We start from the raw sequence: 25,691 nt of genomic DNA on the forward strand, positions 1-25,691 counted from the left end.
GACTTTGTCCTTTTGAGGAGCAGGTTCAATTCTTCCTTTATTTCTGGAAACTTTTCACATACGGCATCTGTGGATATTTTTCTATTCCATTTATTAGGCTCTTTACTTAAGGCATGTAAATTATCGTAATGTTGGATAAGCATTAGCGTGACCACCTAAAGTTCTTCCTCCATGCGCTTGTTTTGATTTGTATGCATATCTCTTCTGCATCTTGCTCTTCCTAATTTACTTCTTTGATCCACCATGTGGTTCTTTGGGTTCTCGGTTTCTTTTCTGAGCTCAGTAATCTCCTTTTTAAAAAAAAAATCAAATTTGGTTACCAATCATCTGGTCTTTGAAACTTTGTTAAGTTGAAATCGTATTTTACATGGCTTAGAGAAGTCTAGGGTTAGTTGCATCTGTTCCTTGTTTTATGCATTCTTCCAGTCTGTGATGGTTATCTGTCTTTTGTATACTATGATGATTTCTTTCCTACTCTTCTTTCTTTCTTTCTTTCTTTCTTTCTTTCTTTCTTTCTTTTCTTTCTTTCTTTCTTTCTTCTTTCTTTCTCTCTCTCTCTCATTCTCTCTCTTTCCTTATTTCTTTTCTTCTTTTTCTTCCTTCCCTCCTCCCCTCTTCTCTTTTTCCCTCCTTTCTTCCTTCTTTTTTCCTTCCTTCCTCCCTCCCTCCCTCTCTCTCTCCTTTTCCCTCTCCCTCTCTATCCCTGTAGATTGTTAGCATCATTGCTAAACCATCTATTTTTATTTCAATTATGGAAAACTGTCAGACTTTCTATTTGCTCTAACATTCTGAGGGTGATAATTTGAGGGCAGGCGGGATGTTGATTTCAATCTACCTTTTTTTCTAAGATCTTGCTAAATATCGTCTATCATGCTCCACTCCATCCATGCAAGGGTGTGTCTTACTCTGAGGGTTTTGTTTTGTTTGCCCAACTCAGCACAGTGTCTTGGAAAATGGAAAGAATTGGGAGCCTTCCTACCGCTGGTGAAATCTAGGAGTGGCAATTGAGGGCTTCTATTCACAAAGGTATTTACTTAATTTTTTTTCTGCTTATTCTCTCAGTCCATTTCTCCTCAAGTCAGAGAGCCTTACATCCCATTCTCAGGATCTAACTGGCTCACATTGTTTTTCCTCAGTATTGCTTCCAGGGGGTGGGGACAGAATCAGAAGTGTGCTAAACCAGCCATCCTCCCCACTAGTGTGTGTGTGTGTGTGTGTGTGTATACACACACACACACATTCCTGGGAAGCCACTTTCCTCCCTCTCTCCTTCCTTCTCCTGCTTCTCCTCCTTATTCTTCTCTTCTTCTCATTCTGCTTTTTACCATTATTTATTTATTTATTTATTTTTTATTTAGTACGAGAGGGGAAGGGAGATTCTTTTATCTTTCTTCACTCTACCATCTTTTACAAATAAATTGTAACAGTACTGACTCCAAGTTAGATAAAAGCTTGCGTGCTTGAATATGATTATTGCTTTGCTTGAGTTTGTAGATTATTCACTAAAAATAGCCTCAGGAAAACAGGACCTTCAACAGAGATAAAAGAAAACACGCCAACCAGCAACTCTGGGAAGGGGCTGACCAGCCTGGTAAGAATAGGCTGACGGTGCCTGTAGAAGGTCACAAAACATTGACCAAGAAAGCAGTGATTAACTGCCCACTTGAGACTGAATATGTTTTAGAAGAATGTTTTGATCATTATTTCCCCTACTTTCCCTGAAAAACCCCTAATCCAGAGGCACAACTCAGAGAGGTGATCACTGAACTCTAGTTCACTGACTCCTCCGGGTTGCTGACTTCTCAAATAAAGCTAACTTTCCTTTCATCAAAGCTCCTCTCTTTGAGTTTTTGGCCTTCAGGTGATGAATGGCCTGGACCGGAATTCAGTTACAAAATCTCTGGTTTTGGAGGGTTATTTTTTTATTCCTGGGATATATTCTGGCTGACTTGGAGTTAGTTTTAGATAAATGTAAGCTTTCTAATGGATCTGAATCCACACTAAGGGATATGAAATTTTCAAGGTCTTTTTATTTTTAATCGCAAACACTTCATTTTATCAAATCTTAATCGTCTCCAATTTCACCACAGACAATACAAGGACCTTGTCTTACAAGTCAATGCTGTCCAGTATTTAGTTATAATTTGGTCAGTTATATGGTTTTCATGCAGTCTATTTTTTTTTTTTTTTGACTCATAGCCATGGTTACTAGTTTCTTTGTTTACCGTTCCTCTGTTGCATCTTGCTTTGTTCTTTTCGTTCAATTTCCTTTTAATGGAAGAACATCTTTAAGTCATTCTTTCAGTGAGGGTTTGTGAGTGGTCAGCCCTCTCAACCTTTGTTGAAGAATACCTTTACTGGCTGGGTGCGGTGGCTCACACCTATAATCCCAGCATTTTGGGAGACCGAGGCGGGAAGATCACGTGAGCTCAGGAGTTCGAGACCAGCCTGGGCAACATACTGAGACTTTGTCTCTACAAAATAATAAATAAATAAATAAATAAATAAATAAATAAATAAATAGCTGGGAGTGGTGGTGCTCACCTGTAGTCCCAGCTACTCGGGGGGGGAAAAAAAAAATTAGCCAGGCATGGAAGTGCACACCTGTAGTCCTAGCTACTAGGGAGGCTGAGGCGGGAGGATCCCTTGAGCCCAGGAGATCGCACCACTGTACCCCAACCTGGTCGACAGAGTGAGACCTTGTCTCAATAAATAAATAAATAAATAAATATTTAAAAATATATCAAAAAGAATATCTTTACTTCACTCATTCTTGAACTGTAGTTTAGTTGGGTATGACATTTCCCCCCATTCCCCGAATGCATTAGTGATATGATTCCATTTTTATTGCAGCTGGTGAAAAGTCTGCTGTCAGCTTACTATCCCTTTGATAGCACTGCCACTTTTCTTTCTAGTTGATTTTAAGATCTTTCCCCTTTTCTTTGTTGACCTGCACGGTTTCCCTGTGATTCAGTTTTATTGTTTCTTGCTGTGGCTCGTGCTTTTAGAATATGAGGAACTATGTCTGTTTTCAAATCTGAAAATTTCCAGCCAGTATCCTTTTGATTATCAGTTTACCCCTATTCTCTTTATTCTCTGATTCTGTCATTCCTATTAGAGGTTTTTTGGAGCTTTGCATCATTTCTCTGTATCTCTTAACCGTTTATACATTTGCTATCTTTTCTTGCTGCCTTCTGAATAATTTCCTTGCTTCTATCTGCCAGTTCACTAAAGCAGATGAATCTGCTTTTAAACCCATCCTCTGAGCTTTTGCTGTCACTGGAAATAATGTATTTCATTTTTGGAAGTTCTACTTGGTTCTTTAAAGAAAGAAACCGGCCTCTTCTTTTTCCATAGAATCTTGATCTTTCTCATATGTTTGGATTACTTATTATTTCTAAGTATCTTACACAAGCTTATTTTATACTCTCGGTTGGCTCTATTTTCTGAAGTTTTTGGTAGTCTAATCCTGCTCATCATTGTGTTTGCTGATACTCAATCACAGGCAACTTTTTTTTCCCTCAGGTGTTTTATAATTTTGTTCGTGAGTTCAGGGATTTGTTCAGATGACTTCATCTCTGTGACTTCAGTGAGGTTTGACTGGGGGTGTATCTCTGGCTGTTATCTTTTTGATGTTAATTTGTAAGCTTGGAGTTTTCAAGACCTAAATAAGAGGTATTAATTCCAACCCTAGCCCTACATGACAATAGCCTTAGAGTTACAAATGACCAGGGGAAGTATTTTATTTTCTCCCACCAGAACCCATGAAGAAACAAACTCTCTTGTCATCTCACCATGGTGGTGGGAAGACTTTTTTTTCCTAGTCCATCCTTTCATTGACTGTGTAGCCCTTGTGAGGCACCAAGGCTTTTCTCCTCTCCCTGGTGGTTATCGAATCCATTCCCCTACCAGCCTAACATAAATTCAAATGCCCGTTGAGCTGCTCTTTAGGTTCCTCTTTGTTTTTTGACACCTGAGGGTCAATTTCCACCGTAAGTTCATCATATGTGCATTCAAAGGAATATTTATTAAATTTTATCCTGCCTTTTAAAAGGTGCTTTGTAACAGGAGGGTTTTCAGGTTATCTAGTGTGCCCTGTTTTCAGAAATGGAAATTAATTTCCCCTTTAAAACTCCCAGAGCACTAAGAAGCTCCCACAAATTTTCTGGAAGAGGAATGTGATGGTGGGGAAGACTTTTCATGAATATGTAGCCTCAAAGAAAGATTGGTGCTTTGGGGTGCTAGACACTCAATGACAGCTTAAGACAAGTGAGGAAGGGCCTAGGAGTTGAAAGAGCCCTAATCGCTCAAAGCCACATGTCACAAGAAATTTGGGGAAGAAGAGCCACTTTATGAGCTGGTTACCTTCATGGATTTTTCTTCCCTAGGCTCAGAAGTGGAAAAATATGAAGATCCATTGCTGATGGGAATCCTTCCCTAAGCAAATGGTGGTGAGACATGGCTGCTTTTAGTGCATTTATTATATGTGACCATTTAAAAGCAGGTACTGAAGGCTGTGGAAGAGTCACAAGGTGGTACTCAAAATATGATTATATAGGTAACTGGGTGTGGCTCTTCCCTGAGGCACAAAGAACTGATTTTTGTGTACTCTTTGAAAGGAAATGTATAAAGTTGGTATTATGCTTTACTCAGAACATTTTTAAGAGGGTTGGGAGTGATGCAGTCACTTTAAAATGATATATAAGATTGAACACTCTGCTAAACTTCAGATAAGAGTATCCAGTTGCCTCTTGGACTTCCCTGCCTGGATGTTCTGTTCCACGTGTACCTCAAACTCAAATATATCCAAGACTGAAAACATCTTCTCTCCAAGCTCTCTCCTCTTCTAATATATGCCCTGTGTGAATAAGGTGTGCCCAGTTGACCAAACCAGTAACCTGGGAGTCATCTTGTCACCTTCCTCTCCCTCAACCCCTCTCTCGCAATTAATCGGACACCAAGTTCAGTGGACTCTACCTTCAAAATGCCTCTCAAATCAATCCACGTCTCTCCTTGGCATTGCTGTTGGGCAGCAGGGCCCAGGTTCCCACTCCTCTTGGAAATGACAGAGGTCTCGCCTCTTCTGCACCTTCCCCCGAGCTTGAGGAACTATCCTGTCCAGAGGAAATCCTTTCCCTTCCGTATTTCTATAGAATGCTGTCTAACACTTTGAATTCCCTTCAGGCTCTGGGTTTCAGAAATCAACACAGAAAGAATCCAGGCTATTTGTTTCCCTCCAGGATGAAGTTAGAGTCTTGAGGGCAGCAAGGAAGGCAGGCATATGCATTGTTGCAAACCTTCTCAAGTGATTCTGATGTGCAGCTCCGGTCAAGAGCCACTGCACAACGTGGTGAGCTATTTGAATACAGGGACCGTGCCTTTCAACTTGTGTTCATCAAAACACAACACAGCCAATACCTGATATAGAATCAGTGCTCAGTAAATGTTCCAGTGAATGAGTGGATACAAGAACTAAAGAATGATATGGTGCAAAGAAATGGATGAAAGGGATCTTACGAGCTACTTAGTGCAATCCCTTCGTTTTTTTCAGTTGCCATAGTGTTGGGATTGCTTGAGGCTCCTGGATGTTCACAGGATGTCATTTTTGGCAACCACAGACCACTAGTTGCCCAGCTTTTTTAGGTGTTGTGTAGCAAGGAGGGATTTCGGGTTATGTAACCTGCAATATTTCCAGGAATGGAAATTATTTCTTTTTCCTTTTATGACTCACACAACATCAGGAAATTTCCACAAAATTCCCAGAAGAAGAACATGATGGAGGAAACCACTTTCCCTATATATACATATTTTAATGGAACTGCCAGTGAAGCAGTAGATGTGGCCAGAAGACGCCACTTTCCTGGTGTCTCCTGAGAACTCTTTTCTCCCATTGGTTATTTTCACCTGCCTTCTTCTGCAGGTTCCTTTTTGTTTGGGCTCATTTTCCATTTTTCTGTCTATCTAGGTTTGTTGAAAATGCAGGAGCGAGTGCTTCCCAACCTTCCCTACTCCAAACGCCTATGCACACGCACCCACTTGCATGCGTGCACGTACACGTACACACATATACACCCACACGTACATGCGTGTGTGCACACACACTCCTGGACTCTTGAGAAACTTTCAAAAGGAACTTATAGATAGGGTGAGGACTTTTATTATTATGTATTAATTATTATTATTATTACTTATATCTGAAATATAACATTTTAGACACATGGAGGTGCTCTAACCCCCAAATTCCTGTTTGTCTCTGGAAAGGAGCAGGCAGTCCAGGATGGGCAGGGACACACAAGACAACTTATCTTTTGCCATATGCATTAGGCCTAAAGTATTTACAAAGCAAGAGAGGCAGCTGTGGCAAGGCAGAAAAATCCCGGGATTCAGAATTAAAACAGCTGGGTTAGAGTCCTGGCTCTGTCACTTGCTCTCTAACTCTCAGTTTCCTCATCTGTAAAATCGGGGCAATGGTACTACTTCATATCAATACAACTGCAGCTGCAAAAGACTGGTTTAGGCACCCTTGTTCTGAGCTCTCACAGACTCCTTGTGCTTACCTGGTGTTAACATTGGCTGTTAATACATCTGTCTCCCATGGCACAAGGAGATCTTGAGGGCAGAAATTCTATTTGTCTGGCCTCCACTGTGCCTGCCCTCAGTACACAGCAGAGCGGTCAATGAATGTTGGTTGAGTGAAGGAAGAACAATTGGACATTTGCATGTTTTTGTGTGTATAATTCCTGTTTTACTATCATCGGTAGGCTACCAGGATAGTACAAATCTATTTTTATTGTATGTAAATTTGACATATAGATATTCCAAATTAACAGGAGTTGATTCGCTCCCCATGTTACCTAACAACTACTTTTGGAAAGTTGTTAGATCCCTTTAGGAGGATATTTCAGTACATTTGCTCCCCTGGTTAGGGTTAGGGTTAGGGTTAGGGTTGTGTTCCCAGCACAAGCGTCTCCTCAGTAATAAGCCTTTACGTGTGTGCACCAGTACTTTAAAGAGGTTTTTTGTTTGTTTGTTTTGTTTTTTGTTTTGTTTTGTTTTGTTTTGTTTTTTAAGGTGTTTTCGTGTACACTGACTCATATGCTCCTCACAAGAACCCCATGACATAGGCAGGAAAGGTGTTCCTGCTACCACTTGATGGATGAAGAAACCAATGTTCAGAGACGTTAATTGAGTCACTACATACCATATCAAGAGCAAGTTTGTTTCAGAGCTGGGCCTAAAACAGAATCGGGTTTCTCATTTCACAGTCTGGTGTTCTTTACGCAATCCATTTGTTCAGCCTGGTTGCATTTTGTAATGTAGCTTCAGTGATATTTTTTGCATCTCATCCTATTCCTGCTTCGCAACTGCACCTCCTACTACTTGCCTCAGCATACTCTCAATCGGGGCTTCTCAGGTGCTCAACCAGGGCCTCTCCCTCTACCCTGAACATGTCTTCTTGCAATTTCCTGCCACTGGATCTTTGCATCTGTTTTCGCCTCTTGGTGGGCACCCCCTCCCCACCCCCATGTCACTGCAGGTTGAAAGAAATCCTAGGCATCCTCTTGGTTTCAACTCAAAGACCACCTAACTTCATGAAACCTCTGCAGATGGGCCCTGCTGGATGAGATCTCTGCCCTTGAACACACAGAGCAGTCCATGTCTTGTTCTATATCCATTTCCATATCTGCTTCATTCCCTTCTCTACCGTGTCCCTTGCTCTGTGTTCTCACAGCCCTCTGTGCTCAGTTTTCACGGCACATATTGCCGTATGTTGTGAGCCTGCTTTCGCCCTGTGACTGTGAGCTCCTTGAGGACTGGAACCTTGTCTGATTCATCTCGGTATCTCCAGCACCCAGCACAGGGCCTGGAACACAGTAGTTGCTCCAAAAAATGTTGGATGAATGAGCGGATGGATGAATGAACACTACCCCACACAACGCCTTGGATAGAGTAGCTGCAAAATAATAATGGATTGAATTGAGTCTATAACCAGATCTCATTTCTTTTCATCCTATCTCAGTGCGAGATGAAGGTTCTTTATTCTGACTCAGGCTGTCACTTCCACTCCCGCTCTGGGTTCCATCCTATCCTGCCTCCCCAGGTGCCTCACTCCATCAATTACCTCTTCTCTCAAGAATCTCTAATCTCTCCGTCTTCTGTGCCTGGCTCCTTTCCTTGCAGTAACTAAAATGCTCAGGTCTCTCCTCCTACTCCAAAAATAAGTACCCTCAACTGAATGGGTGTCTTCTTCCTCACAGTATCAAACTATGTACCTCATTGGGGAGTAACCCAGCTGAGTGAGCCCTTTACTGGGGAGCCTTCAGTGTCAGTCTCCTTAGATCTTTTTCTCTCAGGTTGGTCAGATGGCTCACAGAAGACTCTTCCAGCTGCGAGAATTTTAGAGGCAGGGGCAGGGAAGAAGACTGGGGGTTCACAGCTTTCAGGACACATGCTTCCACTCAACACCCCTGTTTTCAGTACAGAACCCCAGCCCTCAACTAAGTCTGGGAACTCCCCATCCAGAGACCCTCTGCTTTACCCTCTCTAGGGAATAACACACCAGACTTCTGTCAGAGCACAGGAGGGCCAGCCCCTCACTGGCATTGACAGCAGGAGGGGATTTGGCAATGAATCTACTTCTTAAAGGAGTTTTCAAACAGCCTTCATTATTTTGATTCCCATCCCCCTTCACTTCCAGAGGGAACTCCACTTCCAGAGTTACCTTGTTACAGCCTTTGAGGATTTCTGGAGGTGGGGAGTAAATCGAGTTGGCTTTTTGCTTTTCCCACTAAGGTCTCAGAATTCCTAGTTTGTGGCCTTCTTGGATCTGCTAAGTCAGTTGCCACTCATCGTCTGTTCTTCAGCATCCAAAATTTAGTTGTTGCCTCCTTTCCTGTTCTTCAACCCTTTTTATTTCATCTTCAATCCTATCCTTCTGATCCTTTCAAAAATCATATTTGCAGCAGTTCCAGTGGGGTATTGGGAGATGGTGAAGTTAGATGTGGAAGTATGTGCTCCACCTTAACTATGCATCATCCCCTGCATGGGTGTCTGCCTGCCTGTCTCATTGATTCTACATGCCTTTGTTACCACACCACTCTCCCTAAAACTCTCCAGACTCAGCTTTTCTCATCTGGCTCTCTGACCTGCTCTCTGACCATTCTGTTCTTTCAGCTGTCAGCCTTTGGACTGCCAAAACCCCAAACTAACTTCCTATCCAGGAACCCTCAGGCCTAGAAGTTCAGCTGTCTTGCCAATATATCTGTGCTCCACAACTTACCTACTCTCTCTGACCCCTACCATTTTCACATACTTTTCCAATTCTGACTGTCATAAATTTGCTGCTTCCCTCTAAGTAGAATGTTGATTCCTGTCAAACACATAGGAATCACACAGCCCTGATTCCTCCTCTTCTCTCAAATACTGATATTGTCAACAATGATAAACAACTACTATGTACTGAGGGTTTTTTATGTGCTGCTCACACTTTATACACATGTATAGATTCATTCTTCATCATAGATTTTTCAGGTAGCTGGCATTTATTAGCCCCACTTTGCATAGGTAGAAACACAGGCTCAAGGAAGGAAAGCAGCTTCCCAAAGTCAGAGACAGAATTCAAGCCCAGATCATTCCAAGTTTGTGCCCTTCCTATGACATGACACTGCCTCAGTCAAGGCATCAGAGAGGAAGCTAGAAAGCAGATGGTGAGAGGATACTGAGTACCTGAATTGGAGGGAGTGGCCACCATCAGTGGGTAGACGATGGAGAAAGATGAGGCTAACAGAGAAAACCCTTCACTGAGTTCACAGGTTTACACAGCATTAGCCCTTGTGATCTTCAGTTGTGCAGGGCACGAATCACCATGCCTGTCTGCCCACACAGAAAGTAAGCTAGAACACCACCACTAATCTATATGATATACACCAACATGGCTTAAGATGATTTATTGCAACTGTAAAAAATGCCCCCCCCCCATTTTTTCCAGAAAGGAAGTGTGGATTGCGTTAATCAAGCTAAAGACTTTTTTATACTGCTTTACAGTCTGACACAGAAACAGACAGTCATAAAGATAAGCCCGAATCATCAAGAAAGTGCACAGTCGTATTTTGCCAACCCAACTGAGGGAATCAGGGAAGAGTAAAATCCACATGGAAAAGGTTTCCCCTGACTTCCCATTCATGATGGTACAGTGAGTTCATGTTATGGAACGCTCACTGCTCCAAACACATGGCAATGATGGACAAAATATAAAAAGGTAAACTCAAAAAGGCATAGCCAAGACAAAACAAACAAAACAAAACAAAAACAAAAGATAATTGTCTCCATGTTGAAGTACTACACTTGTTGCTCTGGAAGCAAACCATGGTAGCCAGAAGCTAAGCTCCTGCAATGTATAGCATTTCCAAAGTACCCTGAGCAAGATGGAAGACAAAAGCCAGGCTCACGGATTAAAGCCAAGGACTAGAATGGAGCTACCCACAAACCCACCAACCCCTGACTGTAAGTCTGACAAAAAAGAACCACCGCCAAACTCTGCCAGGGTCTTTGGTTCTGATGAGCTGCAGGCTTAGGGAGGTGAGGATGCAGACATGTTCTGGCCTCGTAACTAAGAGTTGAGCTAATCCACAGCTGAGCTAAGTGAGTGGATTTCCAATATTCCCAAGAGCACCCTGGGGCCAGTGATATGGATATGTTCTATCAAAGGGTTTTGAGCCTATCAACTGACTGGTATTTTGCAAGAGAAAAAAAAAGTACTGAATAGGTTAATTTCCTTCCATTCTTGGAAGAGGCAAAATGAGAAATGATGATTTTTTTGTTTTGTTTTGTTTTGTTTTTGTTTTCGAGACATGGTCTTGCTCTGTTACCCAGGCTGGAGTGCAGTGGCGTGATCATAGCTCACAGTAGCCTCGAACTTCTGGGCTCAAGAGAGCCTCCCACCTCAGCTTCCCGAGTAGTTGGGACGGCAGGCACTCGTGACTCCACCTAACTAATTTTTCTTTTAATTCTACTTTTTGTAGAAACGGGGTCTCACTTTGCTGCCCAGGCTGGTTTCAAACTCCTGACCTCAAGCGATCCTCCTGCCTTGGCCTCCAAAAGTGCTGGGATTACAGGCGTGAGCCCTGGCACCTGGCCAGATTTTGTTTTTAAGTTTGAAATGCTTCATTTAGAGTTTATTAACCACTAAATATCTCTCTTTTTTTTTTTTTTTAACTTTTAAGTTCAGGGGTACAAGTGCAGGTTTGTTACATAGGTAAACTTGTGTCATAGGGGATTTGTTGCATAGATGATTTCATCACCCAGGCATTAAGCTTAGTACCCATTAGTTGTTTTTCTTGATCCTCTCCCTCCTCCCACCCTCTGTCCTCCAAAAGGCCCCAGTGTGTGTTGTCCCCCTCTATGTGTCCATGTGTTCTCATCATTTAGCTCTCACTTATAAGTGAGAACATGCAGTATTTGGTTTTCTGTTCCTGTGTTAGTCTGCTAAGGATAATGGCCTCCAGCTCCCTCCATGTCCCTGCAAAGAACATTATCTCATTCCTTTTTTATGGCTGCATAGTATTCCATGGTGTATATGTACCACATTATCTTTCTCCAGTCCGTCACTGATGGGGATTTTGGCTGATTCCATGTCTTTGCTATTGTGAATAGTGCTGCAATGAACATACACGTGCATGTGTCTTTGTAATAGAATGATTTTTAGTCCTTTGGGTGTAGACCCAGTAATGGGATTACTGGGTTGAATGGTATTTCTGACTTTAGGTCTTTGAGGAATCACCACACTGTCTTCCACAGTGGCTGAACTTGTTTACAATCCCACAGTGTATAAGCATTCCTTTTTCTCCACAGCCTTGCCAGCATCTGTTATTTTTTGACTTTTTAATAATGGCCATTTTGGCTAATATTAGTTGGTATCTCATTGTAGTTTTGATTTGCATTTCTCTAATGATCAGTGATGTTGACTTTTTTTTCTTCATATGACTGTTGGCCGCATGTATGTCTCCTTTTGAAAAGTGTCTGTTCATGTGCTTTTCCCACTTTTGTATGGGGTTGTTTGTTTTCCTGTAAATTTGTTTAAGTTCCTTATAGATGCTGGATGTTAGACCTTTGTCAGATGCGTAGTTTGCAAATATTTTTCTCCCATTCTGTAGGTTGTCTGTTTACTCTGTTGATAGTTTCTTTCACTGTGTGCAGCTCTTTAGTTTTATTAGACCCCATCTGTCAATTTTTTGCTTTTGTTGCAATTGCTTTTGGCGTCTTCATCATGAAGTCTTTGCCCATGCCTATGCCCTGAATGGTATTAGAGTTTTCATAGTTTGGGGTTTTACATTTCAGTCTTTAATCCATCTTGAGTTAATCTTTGTGTCTAGTGTAAGCAAGGGAGCCGGTTTTAATCTTCTGCATATGACTAGCCAGCTATCCCAGCACCATTTATTGAACCGGGAATCCTTTCCCCATTGCTTGTTTTTGTCAGGTTTGTCGAAGATCAGATAGTTGTAGGTGTGCGGTCTCATTTCTGGGTTCTCTATTCTGTTCCATTTGTCTATGTGTCTGTTCTTGTACCAGTACCATGCTGTTTGGGTTACTGTAGCCTTGTAGTATAGTTTGAAGTCAGGTAGCGTGATGCCTCCAGCTTTGTCCTTTTTGCTTAGGATTGCCTTCGCTATTCAGGCTTTTTTTTTGTTGTTGTTCTATATGAATTTTAAAATAGATTTTTTTTGTTTTTTTCTCGTTCTGTGAAGACTGTCAGTGGTAGTTTAATGGGAATAGCATTGACTCTATAAATTGCTTTGGGCAGTATGCCCATTTTAATACTGATTCTTCCTATCCATGAGCATGAAATGTTTTTCATTTTTTGTGTGTGTCATCTCTGATTTCTTTGAGCAGTGGTTTTAGTTCTCCTTGTAGAGATCTTTCACCTCCCTAGTTAGCTGTATTCCTGGGTATTTTATTCTTTTTGTAGGAATTGTGAATGGGAGTTCATTCCTGATTTGGCTCTCGGCTTTACTGTTGCTGGTGTATAGGAATGCTAGTGATTTTTGCACATTGATTCTGTACCCTGAGATTTTGCTGAAGTTGTTTATCAGCTTAAGAAGCCTTTGGGCTGAGACAATGGGGTTTTCTAGATATAGGATCATGTCATCTGCAAGCAGGGATAGGTTGACTTCCTCTCTTCCAATTTGGATGCCGTTTATTTCTTTCTCTTGCCTGATTGCCCTGGCCAGAACTTCCAATATTACGTTGAATAGGAGTGGTGAGAGAGGGCATCCTTGTCTTGTGCTGGTTTTCAAGGGGAATGCTTCCAGCTGTTGTCCATTCAGTATGATGTTGGCTGTGCCTTTGTCACAGATGGCTCTTATTATTTTGAGGCATGGTCCTTCAATACCTAGTTTATTGGGAGTTTTTAACATGAAGGGATGTTGAATTTTATCAAAAGCGTTTTCTGCATCTATTGAGATAATCACGTGGGTTTTGTCTTTAGTTCTGTTTATGTGATGAGTCACATTTATTGATCCACATAAGTTGAACCAACCTTGCATCCCGGGGATGAAGCCAACTTGATCGTGGTGGATAAGCTTTTTGATGTGCTGCTGGATTCAGTTTGCCAGCATTTTGTTGAGGATTTTTGCATGGATGTTCATGAAGGATACTGGCCTGAAGTTTTCTTCTGTTGTTGAATCTCTGCCAGGTTTTGGTTTCAGGATGATGCTGGCCTGGCCTCATAGAATGAGTTAGGGAGGAGTCCCTCCTTCTCAATTTTTTGAAATAGTTTCAGTAGGAATGCTACCAGTTCCTCTTTGTACATCTGGTAGAATTCAGCTGTGAATCCATCTGGTCCTGGGATTTTTTTGGTTGGTAGGCTATTTATTACTGCCTCAATTTCTGAACTCATTACTGGTCTGTTCAGGGATTCAGTTTCTTCCTGATTCAGCCTTGGGGAGGTGTGTGTGTCCAGGGATTTGTCCATTTCTTCTAGACTTCCTAGTTTATGTGCACAGAGGTGTTCACAATATCCTCTGATGGTTGTTGGTATTTCTGTGGGGTCAGTGGTAAATATTCCCCTTATCATTTCTGATTGTGTTTATCTGAATCTTCTGTCTTTCCTTCTTTATTAGTCTAGCTAGTGGTCTGTCTATTTTATTACTTTTTTTCAAAGAAGAAAAACAGCTTCTGGATTCTTTCATTTTTTGAAGAGTTTTTCATGTCTCTGTCTCCTTCAGTTCAGCTCTGATTTTTGTTATTTCTTGTCTTCTGCTGGTTTTGGGATTTGTTTGCTCTTGCTTCTCTAGTTCTTTTAGTAGTGATGTTAGGTTATTAACTTGAGATCTTTCTAACTTTTTGATGTGCGCATTTAGTGCTGTAAATTTCCTTTTTAACACTGCCTTCGCTGTGTCCCAGAGATTCTGGTACTTTGTATCTTTGTTCTCATTAGTTTCATAGAACTTCTTGATTTCTGCCTAAATTTCATTATTTACCCAAAAGTCATTCAGGAGCAGGTTATTCAGTTTCCATGTAATTGCATGGTTTTTAGTGAATTTCTTAGTCTTGATTTCAAATTTGATTCTTCTGTGGCCCAAGAGACTGTTTGTCATGATTTCAGTTCTTTTGCATTTTTTGAGGAGTGTTTTACTTCTGATTATGTGGTCGATTTTAGAGTAAGTGCCATGTGGTGATCAGAAGAATGTATATTCTGTTGTTTTGGGGTGGAGAGTTCTGTAGATATCCACCAGGTCCATTTGATCCAGTGCTGAGTTCAGGTCCTGAATATCTTTGTTAATTGTCTCTCTCAATGAGCTGTCTAATATTGTCAGTGGGGTGTTAAAAAGTCTCCCACTATCATTGCGTGGCAGTCTAAGTCTGCGTGAAGGCCTCTAAGAACTTGCTTTATAAATCTGGGTGCTCCTGTGTTGGGTCCATATGTATTTAGGATAGTTAGATTTTCTTGTTGAATTGAACCGTTTACCATTATGTAATGCCCTTCTTTGTGTGTGTGTGTGTGTGTGTGTGTGTGTGTATGTTTTTTAATCTTTGTTGATTTAAAGTCTGTTTTGTCAGTAACTAGGATTGCAACTGCTGCTTTTTTATGTTTTCCGTTTGCTTGGTAGATTTTTCTCCATCTTTTTATTTTGAGCCTATGTGTGTCATTGCATGTGCGATGGTTCTCTTGAAGACAGCATACCATTGGATCTCAGTTCCTTATCCAGCTTGCTACTCTGTGTCTTTTAATTGGGGCATTTAGCCCATTTACATTTAAGGTTAGTGTTGGTATGTTTGGATTTGATCCTTTCATCATGATGCTAGCTGGTTATTTTGCAGACTTGCTTACATGTTTGCTCTATAGTGTCACTGGTCTGAGTGCTTCAGTGTGTTTTTGGAGTGGCTGGTAACCATCTTTCCTTTCCACATTTAGTGCTTCCTTCAGGAGCTCTTGTAGGGCAGGTCTGGTGGTAACAAATTCCCTCGACATTTGCTTGTCTGAAAATGATCTTATTTCTTCTTCACTTATGAAGCTTACTTTGGCCTGATATGAAATTCTGGGTTGGAGTTTCTTTAAGAATGTTGAATATTGACCCCCAGTCTCTTCTGGCTTGTAGGTTTTCCACTGAGACATCCGCTGTTAGTCTGAAGGGCTTCCCTTTGTAGGTGACCTGGCCTTTCTCTCTAGCTGCCTTTAACATTTTTTCTTTCATTTCAACCTTGGAGAATCTGATGATTATCTGTCTTGGGGATGTTCCTCTCGTGGAGTATCTTCCTGGAGTTCTCTGGATTTCCTGAATTTGAATGTTGGCCTCTCTAGCTAGGTTAGGGAATTTCTCGTAGATGATATCCTGAAATACGTTTTCCAAATTGGTTCCATTTCCCCCATCTCTTTCAGGGGCACCAATCAGTCTTAGATTTGCTCTCTTTACATGAGCCCATATTTCTCGGAGGTTTTGTTCATTGCTTTTCATTCTTTTTTCTCTATTCTTGTCTGCCAGTCTTATTTCAGAAAGCCAGTCTTCAAGCTCTGAAATTCTTTCCTCTGCTTTGTCTATTCTGCTATTAGTACTTGTGATTGCATTATGAAATTCTTGTAGTGTGTTTTTTCAGTTCCATCAGGTTGGTTACATTCTTCTCTATATGGGCTATTTTGTCTGTCAGCTCCTGCAGTGTTTTATCATGACTTTTAGCTTGCTTGCAATGGGTTACAATGTACTCTTTTAACTCAGTGAAGTTCATTCCTATCCATATTGTGAATTCTACTTATGTCATTTCAGCCATCTCAGCCTCAGCCCAATTCCAAACCCTTGCTAGAGAGGTGATGAAGTCATTTGGAGGAAACAGGGCACTCTGGCTTCTTGAGTTTTCAGCGTTCTTGCACTGATTCTTTCTCATCTTTGTGGGCTTATCTACCTTCAATCTTTGAGGTTGCTGACCTTTTGATTTTTTTTTTTTTCTTTTAACAGTCTGGCCATGTTTCTGTAGGGCTGCTGTAGTTTGCTGGTCTTCTTCCCCAGTTCCTAGTTGCCTTGGATTTTCCAGTACCTGGAGCTATCACCAGTGAAGGCTGTGAAACAGCAAAGATGTCAGCCTGCCTCTTCCTCTGGGAGCTCCGACCCAGGGAGGTACAGACCTGTTGCCAGCCCAAACGCACCTGTAGGATGAGGCTGGAGACCCTGGTTGGGAGGTCTCACCCAATCAGGAGGAATGGGATCAGGGAACTGCTTAAAGCAGCAGTCTGGCCATGCTTTCGCAGATCAGCTGTGCTGTGCTGGGGCACTGCTTCCACCCCTGGTCGGTGTGGGCTCTCCAAAGCCTGGAGGCTGGAACAGCTAAGTCGCCCAAACAGCAAAGACGGTGGCCCCTCCCTCCCTCCCTCCCTCCCTCCCTCCCGGAGCTCTGTCGCAGGGAGAATTCAAATCTCTGTCAGCCAGGGAACACCAGTAGGGGTTGCTGGAGGCCTTGGTTGAAAAGTCCCACCCAGTGAGGAGGAACAGATTGGGCACCTGCTTAAAGAAGCAGTCTGGCCATGCTTCTGAAGAGCAGCTGTGCTGTGCTGTTCTGGGGTACCACTTCTGTGAGCTCTGTCCCAGAGAGCAGCCTGCCCCTCCCCCTGGGACCTCTGTCCCAGGTAGGTGCAACACTGCTGCTGGTGGCTGGCTGGAACTCCAAACCAGTGGGTCTTATCCTGTGAGGTGCAGTGGAAGTGGGGCCCGCAGATTGTTGCTGCTTGGCCCCCTGGATTCAGCCTCTTTCCTAGGGGTATGTACAGGGGTCTAATCTCCCGCTTTGCAGGAGTTGCAGTTACTTTTGCTGGGAAACCCAGAGCTGGAGTATGTAAAGCTCCTGGGTCTCTGCACGTGCTGAAGCGGCTGCTCTGCTGAGACTCCAGGTATCTCTGTCTGTCAGACTGAAGGCCCTGGTGGAGTGGGTTCACGAGGGGATCTCCTGACCCAACGGTTGCAAGGATCCATGGGAGGAGCGTGGTTTCCCAGGATCGTACATTCACTCACTACTTCCCTGGGTGGGGGAGGTTCCTCTGTCTCCATGTTGCTCCTGGGTGGGCTGTCATCCTGCCTTGCTTTTCTTCATTCTCTGTGGATCGAGTTGTTTCCTTGATTAGACCCAATGCAGGTACCTGGATGTTTCAGTTGAAGGTGCTGTATTTACTTGCCCCTTTCCTTCCTCTCCGTGAGAACCACTCACCCTGGCTGCTTCTAGTCAGCCATCTTGGCCACTCCCTCCCCACCCCCCCTCCTTTTTTTAAAAAAATGCTTGAAAACTGTTTGCAAAAGAAACCTAGAGATTCTCATGGTTCTTTTAAGATCTTGTTGGATGGACTGTGAAAGTGGGATTATTGTCTATGAATGGTCAGCTAGACTGTGTGTGTTTGGAAAGGGTGAGGGAATTAACATTTATTGAGCAAAAGGGCATGCTAGTTAAAATCATTGTTGTCTCTGGGGACAGATTTTTCTGGGTTTTAATCCAAACTCTGACATGTATTAGTTGTGTGACCTCTATTTTTCATTTGTAAAATGGAGATGGGATTGTCGCAGGGATTAAAAGCACTTAGAACAGTCCAGGATATACAAAGCACTGTGCAGGAGTTGGCTGTCATTATTAGTCATCAGTCATCTTACTTAATAATCACAAAATTGTTAGAAAATCCTGTGAGGTAGATATTTTCCTTACCATACCCATATGAGAACACTTAAGCAATGAGAAGTCAAACAAAGTTACCAAAGTCGCACAATTACAGAGTGACAGAGCCTTTGGATGCTGCCTAGTCCAAGGCTTTCATTTCGCAGAAGAGAAAATTGAAGTTCAAAATAGGAGAGGTACATGCCTCAAGTCATTTAGTGAGCCAGTGCCAGAACTGGGCCTAGAACTCAGCAGCAGGACTCTTCCTGTCAGTAGTTCTCAAACTTTGTCATGTGTTAGAATCCTGCAGAGGACTTGCTAAAACAAACTGCTGGTACCCCTGCCCAGAGTTTCTTACTTAGTAGGCATGGGGTGGGCCTTGAAAATGTGCATTTCTAAGAAGTTCTCAAATGATGCCGCTGCTGGTGGTCTGGGGACCCTACTTTGGGAATCACCACAACACACCATAATTCGTACATCTTTTGTTCTTTTCATCATGGACTACACAGTCTGTGACCTACAAACACTTTCAAAGAAATGGGAACCAGTGATGAAAACCAAAGAAAACTACATAGCTAGCAGCAAGAAGGTACGGTGACTGACCAACAGTCCTGGTTCGTGTGGGACTCTCCTAGTTTTAAAATGGAAAATCCTGTAGTTCTGGGCACAAGAGGATGGTTGGTCACTCTAGATGAAAGCGAACAAAAGTCAGTGTCAGCTAAATGCCAAACAAAAAAGGACATACATACAGAGAATGTGGTAACTTCTGGTGAATTTGTTTGAAAAGGACTCATTCATTTATTCTTTCAATACATCTGTATTATAATACTACTGTCCATAAGGCACTGTGTTAGGTGCTGTGTTCCTGACCCTACAGATCCCATTCCACCATAGCAAAAGGTAAAAGTGACTCTACAGTGAGCTTGGTAGACATAGACCCATGCTTATATACTCAGGGACACCTGGAAGAGATGTAAAAAAAAAGAAACATCTCACATAGGAAGTTTTCAATGCATCAGGATCAGGACTCAAATAATTCCCTTCTCTTTTTCTTCAATGTACCAAAGGGAGTACATTGTTGAGAAGGATTGGTTGCAAATTTCCAAAAAGGAGGGTAAAATAATTAACGAGTCAAGGTGTCAGGAGAGACAGAAGGTAAGGGGAGTCCTTCAGTAAGTGGGGAAATTGATTTGTTTTGTGTCCTCATCTCTCCAGGGCCATGATCATGTCCTTTGCTGGCCGTAAACCAATGCTGACCTCAGTTATAGTGTAATCTTCAAGGCTAATTTACGCAAAACTTCAAAAATGGTAAACATCCTCATGAAGACTAATGATGACATATTTTAGGAGTGCATAATAGTAGGTATAGAGAAAAAACTTCAGGGTAAAATGTTATTGCTGTTCTTCTTGCTAAAGGGCATACTCCTTAAGAACCAAAGTTAATTATCAGTCCTTTGACCTATGAGGAAAACAAATTTCATGGACTCCCCTAAAGATTCCTATATAGTACAAATAAAATGCCAAAATATTTTGGGAACACATTTTGGAGCACTGGATGTATCAATAAAATAATGTGTAAATTGCCAAATGTGATCTAGGAACTCCCTGCAAACATCAGATTAGGCTCTATTCTCTATCTGAATACTGACTTTGCTTTGCTTTGTAACTCCTGTCTTCACTAATAATGCCTTTTCCCCCCTCTTGTGTGCATCCTAGCCTATATTCTCTTTCATCATTCTACAGTGGTCAATGTGGTTATTGTACAGCTTCACTTTCAATGAAAGCTGAGGGAAAAGAAGCTTCATAACCTGCCCTCCCCCCATACATAAAAGAAGCTATTTAAAAAATAAAAGCAGCAAGCTACTAAATTTGACTCATTCAAATCTTGGTAATTAACATGTATAGTATTTTATGAGAGAGACAGAGAGAGAAAGAAAAAAATTAGCAGAAATGGAGGAAAACATATTACATCCTAAATACCACCAAATTGCCAAAATACACATTTGGGTAGTAATCTCCAGAGAACTCTCTGGAGGCACGGCATCTATCATGCTGATTTCCCTGAATAATATTACAGGATAGCCCTGTGTACTTCTCTTGGTGGTGGTGGTGGTGGTGGTGGTGTGTGTGTGTGTGTGTAAAGAATTATCATATGGAACCTCACAAGTCTCTACAACCTTTCTGCAATTATCCCTCATAGGATTACCACACTGATGAGTTTGTTCAACAGGAGCTGTTGTGACTTCCTAATTTAACTCCTATAGAGATGATTTGTATCGAAGATAAAACACTATATTTGAACTCAATTCCCACCTTATCCCTGAGCTTATGCTACCAGCAATTCTTATAATGTTTGGAGTTCTATTAGGCTATAGAGAAAAATCTAGGGTTTCAGTTAAACCCTTTAATCCCCAGGCCTATGTAAAGGACTGTCTCAAGGTAGTCGCTAGCCCATGGGTTCTCAAAATATGGTCTGAAGACCCCTGGAGGAGTCCCTGAGGCCTTTTTAGTGGGTCTGCAGATTAAAAATTATTTTGTATAATAACACCAAGATGAGTTACATTCAATTAAGCATTTTTCTTTTGAAATTAAGCAGACTTTTGGAAACCCAGATGTGCATAGCCCTGTAGTAGGCTAAGCGGAAGTTACAAAGACAATAGTAGCTTTTTCTCCCCCTCTCATTATCTCGTGAGGAGACAGAGGACTTTTCCAGAGGCTACATGACATATGGTTATGTCATCTCTCTGATAGCTGAGGGATGTGTGCTTCTGCGTTCTTGAGTTTTAAATATTTCCCAGTCTTAATACCTAAAACAATTAGTATCAATAGATAGAACCCACACCCAAGAACTCCTTGGGGCCTTCAATAACTTTTAAGAGTGTTAAGGTGTCCTAAGACCAAAAATTTTGCAAATTGTTGCTTTATCAGGATTTTTGTTATTTCTAGAATGCATTTCTTTCTAACTGATCTACTTGGGGAAAAAAAAATCACTACCTCATGGCAATTATTGCTTTCCTATCAATATGGAGATTATATTTCTGAAGGAGATTGACCAAAATTATATTAAAAGGTTTAAATAAAACAAGTGGATCCATGTTATAACATGAGGAAGAGAGCTTCCCCACTAGAAGTCTGACATTAGATAGCTCAGAGTCCCCCCTCTCTAACAAGTCTCCCCTGCTAGAGAAAGGGACAGCTTCTGTTTTGTGGGATGGGATAAGGAGACAATCTGAAGTAGAGTTTGACACAATATTAAATATTATTCTGCGCATATGAAATTCTGGTAGCCGGGGTGCCAGGTGTATTCATAATCCCAATGCTGTCAATTTTAAGCCTGAAGCCCCAAGAGGCGAGCAGTGTTTAATACGTCATCCCTTGTTAAATAGCAGCCACAGAGTTGGCGGTAGCCAGTGAAGCATTCCCTGCCATGTAGGACACGCCAGTTGTCTATAAATAGGACCTGTGAATGGGCAAAAAAAAAAAAGAGAAAACACTATCAGAAGGAGGACAGACCAAAGGAACCCTAAGTCAGAAGAGATCATTTAAAAGACAAGCTTTAGGTTGTTCTCTGGTTACATTAAATGAGGTATTTTTCTTTTGAAATTAAACAAACGTTTGGAAACTAAGATGTGTATAGCCCTGTAGTAGGCTAAATGGAAGTTACAGAGGCAACAGTAGGTAATAGGCCCTGCAGTGGAAGAGCTTCTGTTTCTCAAGTAATTGTTCTCTTATCAAAGCAAATCAGATAATTGGTTTCTTTCTTTTTCTTTAATTCTTATTCTACCCTTTCTCAAAGGGTTAAATTATCTCATGACATTTTTTGCTAAGCTGAAGGTATTTTTCATCCAGAGGAAATACCAAAATAAAAACTATGGAATCATGAAGCTGGAAGGACCCTTGGGGGTCATCCAGTTAAACCCCCTCACCATACAAATAGAGTTACTGATGCCTTAGAGATGGGATGAGGCTTGCTTCCAGGGCATTCAGTGAGTGAGCCGCAGGACCATGACCAACACCAAGGACTCTTTTCTCTTTTTCCTTTGCAACATTGTGACTCACATATTAAGTAAGTACCCGTTCTTCACTGCTTCATTATTACAAGCTTGCTTGACATCTTTAGAGATTAGGACCCACCCTGCCAGGCTTTAGTTTAACCCAAAACTCATTCTCGGGTCTCCTCAACTCTATCGTTAGAGTCCGGTGTGCTGTATACCAGCGATGGACGACATCATAAGGAACGGTATTGATGACAGCCCGGTCATAGTTGTTGTACCTAACATGGAATCATGAGAAGAAAGATCTCAAACACATGTTAAAGACATCTTTTGTTTATTGAACAATTTTATATAAGGCTTCCCCTATGTTCAATACTTGTCCCAGAGACGAAGTGACAATAAGTCAATATTCTCTCAGGAATATCACATTGGAGTGAGGAGTTCCACTGCCTGTTGACCGTATTTTGTTTTTCTTTGAATAATCGAAGGATACGGGATAGAAGTTAAGTTCCAACTGGTTTCTCTCATCTTATGATATGATATTTTAAGTCTTTACTGGCCAAAGTTCATGGAAGCACTGGGGAAAGCTCTGAGCTTTCTCCTCACCAAACTGAGGTGGGGTGGACAAGAGAGGTTATACTAACAAAGCTTTCCTTTTAACAGGATGACTTACAACTTCTCAGGTGTCTCCCTTTGTGGGAGGAATCCCAGCTATAGCCTAGTGGACCGTTCACCCAGGGATCTTCAATCATTCATTCAACCCTAACATTTATAGGCGCACCGGCTACATGTGGAGGAGGTAGCCAGGGGCTAGATCATGTATATATTGCCATGCAGGCCATGGTAAGGACTTTGGATTTTATTCTGAGTACCATGGGAAGCCACTGAAAAACCTTGCCTAAGATAATGGGTTTCTGTTTTGCCTAAGGCAAATTAACTTTTTACTGAAGTATACTATACATTACGGGAAAGTACACAAATCGTAAGCTTGATGCATTTTCATGATGTAATCGCATCCATATCACTAGCACCCAGGTCAATAAACAGATCATTACCAGAACCCCAGAACCCTTCCTTATGCTCCTTTCCAGTAACGCCACTCCCCCAACCCAAGGGTAACTACCATCCTGACTTCTATCACCAAAGATTAGTTTTGCCTGTTTATATAAAACTTTATATAAATGCAATCACAATATGTATTCATTTGTGTCTGGCTGCTTTTTCATTTAATATTATGTTTAGGAGTTTCATCATTGTTTAGCAGTAGTTTATTGGTGCTATACAGAAGTTGATTGCGTGATCACACCACAATTTATTTATCCATTCTACCGTTGATGGACATATGAGTAATTTCCAGTTTGGAACTACTACAAACAGTGCTGTTATGAACATTCTATTACATGTCTTTGGTGAACAAATATATTCACTCCTGTTTGAAATAAACTTAAGAATGGAACTTATGGATCATAAGGTATGTGTGTGCTCAGATTTACTAGATACTGCCAAATATATTCTTTCCAAAGATAAATTAACATCCAGTGGTGTCATTTTTGGACATCTCAGGCAATATTCCTTAGTGTTATATAGTACATGGCACAATCAGAGCCAATATTCTTAGTTTTGTTGCATATAAAATGAGCATAATAACATCTGCCTAGCTGATCTCACAGGGCTACTGCAAGAATCAAATGAAAAAATAGGCCAGGTGTGATGGCTCATGCCTGTAATCCCAGTACTTTGGGAGGCCGAAGTGGGCAGATCACCTGAGGTCAGGAGTTCAAGACCAGCCTGGCCAACATGGCGAAACCCCATCGCTACTAAAAATACAAAAAAAAAAAAAAAAAAAAAAAAAAAAAAAAACAACAACAACAACAAAAAAAAAAAAAAAAAAAAAAAAAAACATTAGCCAGGCGCGGTGGCACACGCCTGTAGTCTGTAGTCCCAGCTACTTGGGAGACTGAGGCAGGAGAATCACTTGAACCCGGGCGGCGGAGGCTGCAGTGAGCCAAGATTGTGCCACTGCACTCCAGCCTGGGCAACAGAATGAGACTCTGTCTCAAAGGAAAAAAAAAAAAAATAGAAAGAAAAAGAAAAAGAATATAATAGTCCATCCTCCCAGGCTTCAAGGAGCCATGCCTGGAGGGAGAATGGAGTGAGGACGCACAGTCTTCACCACCCATTGTCATTTCCAGAAACTTCTAGTGCTGGGTTAGGCATTTGCAAAAATATTTTTTAAATTTACTTATTTCATCATCCCAGAAGGAAAAGTGTTATTAACCACCTTTTACATTTAAGGCAACTGAAACTTAGACACCTGCCACAAAGTTTATAAGTAGCAGAGAGGTTTTGAAATCTGGTCTCCTTAATTCTTTAACTCATTATTTATGCCAGAGAACAGAAAAATGATCGTAATTCCTGTGTACGCTTGTTCATGAGAGCAACATTTTTACAGATAACACTTGTAATCTTTTGACTTCAAATTGAGATTTACAGTTTAGAAATGTTTCCATATACAGTATCTCATTGACCCTCTGTATGATAACCCCGTGTGGTAAGTAGTACAGCTGTTATTATCTTACTTTATAGATAAGGAAAATAATGATAAGGCCCTGTGATTTGTCCAAGTTTACATGGAATTTGTTATTCACTGTTTATATTAGATGGCGGTGTTTTCTAAAGCCAACAGAGAAAGTATCAGGAAAAGTCTATTACACATAAGCAAAATGGTTGTGCAATATTCTCTGGATTAGAATAAGACTATTTCTGGACTTTGGCACAAAGTGATGCCATCATATTATTGTGCAGTTTTTTCCTTTCTTTCCTGCTTTGATATGAAGCAAGAGAGACCTGGGAGCAGGGGCAAGCAAATAAAGCAGGCATTTATCTGACAAGAAAAGCTAGGAAGATTTAACAAGGTTATCCTTCTTCTTAGCTGACAGACAAGTATTTCCCAAGACAGCTCCATAATTGAGTGGACAATGCATTTGATGGATTTGTGTATTGTGGTGTAAGTGACAGCTGATGGGCTTTCAGATAGGTAGATAAATGGGCTTTCAGATAGATCACCATTACAATCTCAGTTCAGACGTGTGATCTTGGAGGAGCTATAGAAATTATAAAAATGCTAGAAGAAAACCTCGGGATGACTCTCCAGGATAATGCTCTGGGAAAAGATTTTATTGCTAAGACCCCAAAAGCACAGGAAACAAAACCCAAAAATAGATAAATGAGACTAGATTAAACTAAAGAGTTTCTGTGAGGCAAGGGAAACACTCAACAGAGTGAAGAAACAACCCACAGTATGGGAATATGGCCATTGGAGAATGGCTGTTATTACAAAGACCAAAAATAACAGATGTTGGCAAGTATGTGGAGAGAAAAGAACTCTTATACATTCAATAAACAGTGCTGGGAAAACTGGATGTCCGCATGCAGAAGAATGAAATTAGACCCTTTTATTACAACATATACAAAAATCAACTAAAAATGGATTAAACACTTACATGTAAGACCTGACACCATAAATCTACTAGAAGAAAACATATGGTATAACTCTATGATATTCGTCTATAC

At 41.3% G+C, this 25,691-nt stretch overlaps 1 protein-coding gene and 1 long non-coding RNA gene across 3 annotated transcripts in view; one reads left to right on the plus strand and one right to left on the minus strand.

The window, feature by feature from the left end:
- Window positions 1–25,691, plus strand: part of LOC105468345 (chloride intracellular channel 2) — an 84,252-nt gene that overhangs the window by 5,830 nt on the left and 52,731 nt on the right. The gene's annotated exons all lie outside the window — the stretch shown is intronic.
- On the minus strand, window positions 20,009–23,953 carry LOC139360764 (uncharacterized). The gene is made up of 2 exons (XR_011618236.1): window positions 22,258–23,953; window positions 20,009–21,583 (listed from the first exon to the last, which is right to left on the minus strand). It is a non-coding gene; the product is annotated as an uncharacterized lncRNA (long non-coding RNA).

Source organism: Macaca nemestrina, chromosome X (assembly GCF_043159975.1).
Source record: "Macaca nemestrina isolate mMacNem1 chromosome X, mMacNem.hap1, whole genome shotgun sequence".
NCBI classification, from domain to species: Eukaryota; Metazoa; Chordata; class Mammalia; order Primates; family Cercopithecidae; genus Macaca; species Macaca nemestrina.